The sequence below is a fragment of the Natator depressus genome, chromosome 2 (assembly GCF_965152275.1).
Source record: "Natator depressus isolate rNatDep1 chromosome 2, rNatDep2.hap1, whole genome shotgun sequence".
Classification (NCBI taxonomy): domain Eukaryota; kingdom Metazoa; phylum Chordata; order Testudines; family Cheloniidae; genus Natator; species Natator depressus.
Window position 1 is genome coordinate 94,788,917 of NC_134235.1, and position 9,763 is coordinate 94,798,679.

Consider the following 9,763-nt stretch of genomic DNA (forward strand, 5'->3'; position numbering starts at 1 on the left):
TCTGACTGCGAAGTTGGGGTGCAGGACCCTCTGGCTTCCTCAGGGCCCCACCTGGGCGGACTCGCTGTGGGAAGCACACGGAAGGGCAGAGGATGCTGAATGCTCCAAGGTCAGACCCAGGAAGGTGGAAGCCTTGTGAGCTTGTTGCCCTGAAGACAGTCTGCTCACAGAGAGGAGACTTCCCCAGAGTCCTGACTGGCTTCATAGGGAGCAGTTCCAGAGCATTGCCCGGGGACTCCGTGACAGATAGTCATTAATGACATGAGCACATACTATTTGTTTCATAGGATCCCTGCCTTTGTGGATGGGTGTGTTCATTCAGTACAGCAGAACCTCAGAGTTACGAGCACCTCAGGAATGGAGGTTGTTCGTATCTCTGAAATGTTCATAACTCTCAACAAAATGTTATGGTTGGTCTTTCAGACGTTTACAACTGAACATTGACTTAATACAGCTTTGAAACTTTACTATGTAGAAGAAAAATGCTGCTTTTAACCATCTTAATTTAAATGAAACAAGCACAGAAACAGTTTCTTTACCTTGTCAAATCTTTTTTTTAATCTTTCCCTGTATTTTTTAATAGTTTACATTTAACACAGTACTGTATTGTATTTGCCTTTGGTGGGGAGGGGAGGGGAGGGGGGTCTTTGCTGATGTTTGACTACGTACTTCCAGGTCCAAATGAGGTGTGTGGTTGACCGGTCAGTTTGTAATTCTGGTGTTCGTAACTCTGAGGTTTTACTGTATTTTGTTTTCTCTTCATTGCTCAATGTAAGGTCTTTATTTACTGCACACTATTCAAACCCTGCTCCAAAGACAGAATTATGAATTTTCTCACAGATTTTCTATGGTGCTTATACTAAAGTGCTGAGTGATTCACAAACGTTAATGAATTTTTTTTCATAATACCATGCTTATTAGATGAGCAGGTGGAATTATCCCCATTTCACACCTTGGGAGCTGTCACATGACCTTAATAATTGGCAGTGCTACCCACCCCATTTGTAATTATCTTTTATTATTTGTATTATGGCAGCACTTAGAGGCCCTGATCAGGATTGGGTCACCATTTTGTTTGGTGCTGTCCCACTACACAAGCAGGTCTAGTCCCTGCCCACAACAGCACAATATGTTAAAGGGGCTGCACCCCAGATGCTAGTTGTGTGCCCCTAGCCAATTTTTAAATATTTAAAAATGGAATGGGAAGCAAGGAACATTGAGGGGAGCTATTGAGGGGGCATGGAGTAGATGATGCAAGGAGCCAGAGGGCAAGAAGGAAACTGCAGGGGCTGAGGGACCTGGAGGGAGGTAAGGAAGGAATAACAGGCAGGCATGTGTGGATTGGACCTCTAGAGAAGGGACTTTTTTAGGCATCATAGGGTGTGGAGCTTGAGTACAGGGGTTATGCAGGAACATAGATGTGAGCAAATTCAGGAAAACTGAGCAGGAGGATAGTGCTACCTTTTATCACTTTTTAAAAAAATAAAACCCAAGGAAATTCACAAACAAAAATGCATTTGCTTAGAGCTAAAGTCACTCAAGTGCATTTCCTATCACCACAGCCAGTAAAAATCTAGGAAATTATTGCTTAAAGGAGGCAGGCCTATACATTAAGATGTGTATATATTTTGAAATCTCTTGCATTTTCCATTTAAACTCAGACCACTGTATATACTTCTAACCTCCTTGGAGAAGCTGTGATTATCTATCTACCTACCCATCTGCCCTATCATTAGTTGTTGCTGTTTTGTTTTTTATCTCTAAAGGAGCGTAATATGTAAGAACCATGCTACAAAGTGTTATGCTGCAGCAAACTGCTTCTGCCCCCATCCTAATTAAGATTAGGAGGAATCTAATTTTGTCCCGCTTTGCCAACTGACACTTGTTATCTTTATGAATTGTGTATACTTATTTGGTTTGGACTGAAGCTTCATTGCATCATGTGATAGTGAGAGGAAGAAAAAAAAACAAGCAGTTATGTAACACAATTTCCTGTCCTAAAACAGAAAAGAATTAGACTTTTCATAAGTCTGTCACAGACCAACTCTCCTAGTATGGATGGGTCCTACCAGTGTATGGTAATGGAACTCTTTACCACAACCATGGAAGTGTGTGTGTCTGTCTTGTGCACATTGTGAAACGTACAGGAAAAGAGCCCCAGTAGCTCAGAGCTGCTGAAATATGCAGGAGACAGTTTACCAATATAGGCTCTCAACTTGCCAGGTCCCAAATGTGGGACTTAGTGTGTGACAGTTACTCAGAAAGTGGGACATACAAATATTATTCATAACAGAAGCTTAAAACACTGTGGAATTAATGTATTTACTGCAAATAACTCTGCCTATATATTCAGTTTCAAATGTAGTTTCATTGAACTTGAAACGTTTAGGAGCAAGTATGGATTTTGACAAAAAAATTAACAGAAAAATGTCTAATGGTTTCATTTGGAAAAGGTTGAAACGTGATTCATTTCATTCTGACCTTTATGTTATATTAATGTTATGTATATGTAATATATTAATATAATATAAAGTCAAAATGAAACATTTCAGTGGTCTAGAAGCTAAAAGATTCAATGGTCTTGAATTAATTTTTGTTACATGGGAAATTTCAAAATGTTTTTTCATTGAGATTCAGAATAAAAACAAAATAGAAATGTTGGAATGTCTCATGGAATGGTAATTCAGGTCACCTGTTAGCTCCAGTTCTGAGTTATGATACATATTTGTTTTCATGCTTACTGAAATGCTTCTTGTTAACAATGTCACCTGAAAGTGAGAATAGGCATTCTCATGGCACTATTTTAGCCAGTGTTGCAAGATATTTATGTGCCAGATGTGCTAAAGATTCATATGTCCTTTCATGCTTCAATCAGAGGACATGCATCCATGCTGATGACGGGTTCTGCCAAATAACAATCCAAAGCAGTGTGGACTGACGTGTGTTCATTTTCATCATCTGAGTCAGAAGCCACCAGCAGAAGGTTGATTTACTTTTTTGGTGGTTTGGGTTCTGTAGTTTCCGCATCAGAATGTTGCTCTTTAAAGACTTCTGAAAGAATGCTCCACATCTCATCCCTCTCAGATTTCAAGTTCTGTAGCTATCTTTAGAAATCTCACATTGGTACCTTCTTCGCGTGTTGTCAAATCTGTAGTGAATGTGTTCTTAAAATGAACAGCATGTGCTGGTTCATCATCCGAGACTGCTATAACATATAATATATGGCAGAATGTGGGTAAAACAGAGCAGGGGTCATACAATTCTCCCTCCAAGGAGTTTAGTCACAAACTTAATTAATGTATTATTTTTTTAAAAAGCATCATCAGCATGGAAGCATGTCGTCTGGAATGGTGGCCGAAGCATGAAGGGGCATAAAAATGTTTAGCATAACTGGCACGTAAATACCTTGCAATGCCGGCTACCACAGTGCCATGCGAATGCCTGTTCTCACCTTCTGGTGACATTGTAAATAAGAAGAGGGCAGCCTTATCTCCTGTAAATGTAAACAAACTTGTTTGTCTGAGCAATTGGCTGAACAAGAAGTAGGACTGAATGGACTTGCAGGCTCTGAAGTTTTACATTGTTTTGTTTTTGAGTGCAATTATGTAACAAAAAAAAATCTACATTTGTAAGTTGCAGTTTCACAACAAAGAGATTGCACTCCAGTACTTGTATGAGGTGAACTGAAAAATACTATTTCTTTTGTTTATAATTTTTACAGTGCGAATATTTGTTATAAAAATAATACACACTTTGATTTCAATTACAACACAGAATACACTATATAAGAAAATGTAGATAAAGATCCAAAATATTTAATAAATTTCAATAGGTATTCTATTGTTTAACAGTGTGATTAAACTGCAATTAATTTTTTTAATCGTGATTAATTTTTTTTAATTACTTGCGTGAGTTAACTGTGATTAATCAACAACCCTAATTTATACATAAGCAGACTTTTCTGTATCATTTGATTGCACTTTTGGTGGTGTTTTTTCTTTGTTGGTTTAACTTTACCACAATTTAGTTTGGGATTGTTGCTGTCTAGGATTCTATTGCTCTATGAAACAGCCACTGAGGCCCCAGTTCTGTCTCTTGAATTCTTTGTGCATGAATTTCCCTCTACCATTCAGCACCTGGCAGTGGTGAAAGAACCACATCTGCAAAAACAATCACCCACCTGAATAGCCCTTCACTGGGTCAAGTGTCTGGAGGTGATGAGTTGGGAAGATAGATACACTATGTGCATTATTCTTCTGTCTTACCCCACCTCACCCCAGCTTGGTGGGGAATCCACTGAAAAGTTAATGTACCTGCAGTCTGTATTCATGTTTCAGTGAAGCCCCTGTGCACTGTAGTCCTCTCTCCCCCCTGGAAGAGGGGCCTAACAAAAGGTGAACAGAGGAGGCTTTGGTAACATGGCTGCAAGAAGCCGGGAGAGTAGATTCCAAAGCCTATCCAGAAGCATAGGTCCTCCATGAGGGAAACCTTTTCCTCCTGTGGATTTCCCTATGTGATGCAAAGTGCAGAATGTGGCCCAAAAGATTAGTATTTACAGACTATTTTTGTGTAAATTTAAATTCTCTGTCCAGTCCAAGTGACAGGACTGAGCACTGGAGAATTCTATGAGGGTAGAGGGAGACAGAGTCTTTCCCTCTAGGTCCCTCCACAGCCTTAACTCCATCTTAAAAGCCTGGAATAGGCTTCATTTGGCCTTACTGTGCTCCACAGGAAAGACCAGAGAATCTCTGTAAGGTGGTTCTTCCCCATCCCTCCTTCTGCTCATCCTTGAGCATCAGGAACATGGCCAGGTCTGGAATATGCAATGCATAAGTTTTGGAAGGGGGAAAAGAGGGCTTGTGGTACTTATGGAGGAGTGGAATCACATTATTTCCACTGCAAGAGGGAATGGTAGAGGGAAATTCATGCACATGGTGGAAGGAGTGTGCAAGATTTGTCACTTAACACATACTATTAAGTTTTTCAAATGGCAGTTAAATATAATTTTAAAGGTGCTTAAAATCATTTATCAGACTTAAATCATCTCTCACACAAATTTACTCCCTCCATATCGTGCTTCCATGAAATTTGCCTCACTAAAGAACAATAGTTTTTACTGTCTACAAATGTATTGACTGCCACAAGCTGTTTTGTTAATCCTACAAAAGTGAATTAACTCTTCAGAATTAGTCACCAGCCTGTTCATAGATTTCCACTGAGACAGGAGATTCTGGTGAGGAAACACCCAAATGGATTTGAAATATCCATGTGAATCCCACAGAGTGAGCAGATGGGAGTAAACTGGCTTCAGTCCTTCGGAATGAGTGAGTGATCTGTGAAAAAGAAAGACCAGTTTCTGCCAACTCCTGGTGAGCTCCAGGACTGTTCTTTTCCTTTTGCGTGGTTTATACAAGAGACCAAAACACATGAACGAAGGTACAATATGACCATTAAAGGGAATACAAAGAACCAAACAGGGAGCTAGGACTGGTTTTAGGTACATTCTCACTAGCGTCATACGTTTCAAAATATGCAGTAGAATACTGCTAAGATCATCTTTCCCGTTTTGATTAATGTTTTTGTGTACCATCTAGTCTTTTTCTAATGAGAGCCTACCATTGTACATAGCAAAATGCATTTCAAAGAATAGAAAAGACCAGTGACATGTGTCATAAATATAAAGGGAAGGGTAAACCCCTTTAAAATCCCTCCTGGCCAGAGGAAAAATCCTCTCACCTGTAAAGGGTTAAGAAGCTAAAGGTAACCTCGCTGGCACCTGACCAAAATGACCAATGAGGAGACAAGGTACTTTCAAAAGCTGGGAGAAGGGAGAGAAGCAAAGGTCTGTGTGTCTGTCTATATGCTGCTTTTGCCGGGGATAGACCAGGAATGGAGTCTTAAACTTTTAGTAAGTAATCTAGCTAGATATATGTTAGATTATGATTTCTTGAAATGGCTGAGAAAAGAATTGTGCTGAATAGAATGACTATTTCTGTCTGTGCGTCTTTTTTGTAACTTAAGGTTTTGCCTAGAGGGATTCTCTATGTTTTGAATCTAATTACCCTGTAAGGTATCTACCATCCTGATTTTACAGGGGTGATTCCTTTATTTCTATTTACTTCTACTTCTATTAAAAGTCTTCTTGTAAGAAAACTGAATGCTTTTTCATTGTTCTCAGATCCAAGGGTTTGGGTCTGTGGTCACCTATGCAAATTGGTGAGGATTTTTACCAAACCTTTCCCAGGAAGTGGGGTGCAAGGGTTGGAAGGATTTTGGGGGGAAAGACGTGTCCAAACTACGTTTCCCAGTAAACCCAGTTAGAGTTTGGTGGTGGCAGCGGATATTCCAAGGACAAAGGATAAAATTAATTTGTACCTTGGGGAAGTTTTAACCTAAGCTGGTAAAGGTAAGCTTAGGAGGTTTTCATGCAGGTCCCCACATCTGTACCCTAGAGTTCAGAGTGGGGGAGGAACCTTGACAACATGTTGGATGGATAGATGGATTAGATTAGATAGTTAGCTTTGCTCTCTGCCTGTGTTGCTCACAAACATAATACTTTCCTGGTGAAGTTTTGAAGACCCAATAAAATTTCTATATTAATAGTCCAGTAGGAATCATTAAAGACTGTATCATTCCAGCTTTCAGGTAAATACAGAACGAGCCTTTAAATCTTCAGAAAGGACACTGGAAGCTTTGAAAAAACATAAGAGCATGTGACTGGTACAGAGATAGGTTTGAGTTAAGTTAAAAAAGAACGGATCGTTATGCTGCAAACTCCAGATAACTATAAAGCTCTGCAAGGTCCCAATTGAATCTCTTGTATGAGTAAAGCTTTTCAGAATTGACTCTTTACTATCTAAGTCTGCTTGTGCTGTTTCAATAGTTTTACCTTGCTGTTCAGACCTCACTGCCAGTTTAATGCAGTTTAATGCAAAGGCTCCTTGAAGCAGAAAGACATTTAGACTTGGCATCTCAGTCAGGATTTTGATAGCTAATGTTAATTTAACCCAGTGAGGAAAGCTATACAGACAGAATGCAGTCTGCTATGCATGCTGTAAAAGGGATTTTGTGATCATTAAGTTGCCACTGGGAAAGCAGTCTGTGGTTTTATTGTCTCTAATGTTGCTGGGTTGATTAGTCGTTTTGTTTGTTTCCTCTCTCTCGATATTGTTGCTCATTTCCTTGCCTTTTGGTGACCTGTAATTTTGCATGAAGCAATAGACTTACAGCAGTGGCCATAGCCAGACTTTTCCAAGGACAGCCATTATGGCAAAGTTTTGCAATGTGTCTCATTCCTGATCAGCTGCATATTTGCTATTCCTGCTCTACTAGTTCAGGCTTAAATCATTCTAGAAAACTGCTAGTTATCTTGAAATTCTTCAGTGTGAAACCATCACTCTTATTCACTTGTTAAATAGTTTCCTTTCATTCCATGTAAATATTTAATTTTGGCGTTGTCTAAGAGGATTATTCTTTCACCTTCTCATATATAGTAAATTTACTAAATACATTTTAATAAACACTTTCTAATCTCTCTTCAGTTCTAGTCCTGAATGTGGATTCCAAAGGTGAAAAAGATGGATAATAATTTGCACTAATTATCCTTTGATCTAAGGAGCTAAAAGAGTTTTATCAATTGTAGATAATTAATTACATCTCAAACCTTCCATCTGAGGTAGATAAATCTATAGGATAGAGAACTGGGTAATCTGAGTTCTATTCCCAGTTTTGTCACCGGTTTGCTACAGGGCTTTGGACATCATTTAAATTTTCCATAACTCGGAGTAATTAGGGCCAGGTCATGCTGCATATCAATAGCATAGTTGAGAATTTAGGTAGTTCTGTAGGCTATAGGGCTAGGCTTCTTGCTTTCCTGTATATCTTTTCTTATGGGTTTCTTATTTTCTTATGGGCTTTATTGTTTGTTTCATTATAATAGGTTTATAGGTTCATATTAGAGTATTTTTGGCTGTAACGCAAGGGACCTGCAGGCCACATCCTATATGTTGAGCTAAGGTAAAGTTAGGGTACATATGTTTGGGACTTTCCACCTAGATCGGTGGTGATGAGCTAAAGCATAAGGTCTATATATGGTTGTGACCTTTAACATAGATAGATAAAGGATGTATTGAAGCAGGGTGGTATGGGGTCTACCTACGTTCATATCCTCTTTAAACTTAACAGGTACACCACAATTTGGAACTTGGAAAGAACCAAAATAATCAATTAGGACAGAAATAACAGATATGAGAATGAGCTAATGTCATTAATATGTCAAACATACCAGCCTATGGAGTAAGTGTGCCCTAACATTTTGTGGGTGAGGAAACTAATTTTGGACATAGGAGGAGGACTCAAGTGCTCAAGCTCCATAAGAGGGGTGACCCACTTGTCCCACTGGGAGAAGAATCTTATCTTCTGATCAGATTAACTGGCTAGCCTATAATCCATATTATTCAAAATAATAATATTAACCTTCCACAATCAGGCGACAGTTCAAACACATGGACCATGTTCCACCCCAGATTAATTCTGAAGTACAAATGCAAAATGCTGGTTTTTACCCAACCTTCATGTCTTCTAAATGCAACTTTAGCATGCAAACAGTCTATGCTCATGGCCACTTTTGCATGGAGTATCACGTATGGGAGTAATCCCATTTAAAACAATGGGCTTACTCATGTGAGGAGGGGTTTCTATTAGTTCTGAATTATTAACTCAGTTAATTACCACTGAGTATTTATAAAGCACCATAAATATACATGATATTCCACAAAAATAAGACCTGATTCTTGCTCTGAAAAGTTTGCAGTCTAACACAAACAAGACACAACACATCTAAACAGCAATTTAGGTAAAGGAGAGGACATAAGAATCTATGGTGAGGAAGAATTTATGGAAGAGATGGGTGCTGAAGAGGGATTTTAAATAAGAAAGAAGGTGAACAAGAAGAGGGAGGGAGACTGTTCCAAGCACAAGGCGCATCATGAAAGAAGGAACAGTTTGGGAGAGAGAGAAATAAGTAAAGGGAACAGGAAGAAAGAAAGGTAAGGGAAGAGCATAGCGCATAGGAGGGAATGAACAGGAATTGTAGGTGTGGGTGATACCTAGTCATAGTGTGTAATTCAACATCCACTGACGGATTTAATTGGTTTCAGAGTAGCAGCCGTGTTAGTCTGTATTCGTAAAAAGAAAAGGAGTACTTGTGGCACCTTAGAGACTAACAAATTTATTTGAGCATAAGCTTTCGTGAGCTACAGCTCACTTCATCGGATGCATGACTAATTGGATTTAACTAAGGATTTAACTAAGGATATAACTAATTGAATTCTGTCCTGGTGAAAGCTCTCCACAGCTTCCAAAGGAACTAGTGAGACTTACATAGCCTTTTTCCTAAAAGAGCACTTTAGAACTTGACCATGTTAATTGTTGCTGTGAAAAATGGCATATATTTTGTTTGTTAGTGAATAAAATAAAAAGTCGTTTCATGTGAGGAAAGCAAGGATGACTCCCACTTACAGTCACTCTCTCCCATAACAGCCTGCTCCTGAAATTACTCACACAAATAACTTATGTATGTGCACACCCAAAACAGTACAGAATCGAATCATCTGGGGTCCAGGGGTTGTTGGAGGCATCCCTTACTGAAAAGCCCAGGAACAAGGGTGTAAATATGAATCAATCAGTGTTTATTAATTTGATTCATGGAGGAAATAAAGGAAGAGAACCGAAAATGAAGCCAAAGCCTTGGTTCGTTCTTTTT

At 39.0% G+C, this 9,763-nt stretch overlaps 1 protein-coding gene across 2 annotated transcripts in view; it reads left to right on the forward strand.

Moving 5' to 3' along the window:
• Positions 1-9,763, forward strand: part of DOK6 (docking protein 6) — a 423,151-nt gene that overhangs the window by 400,271 nt on the left and 13,117 nt on the right. The gene's annotated exons all lie outside the window — the stretch shown is intronic.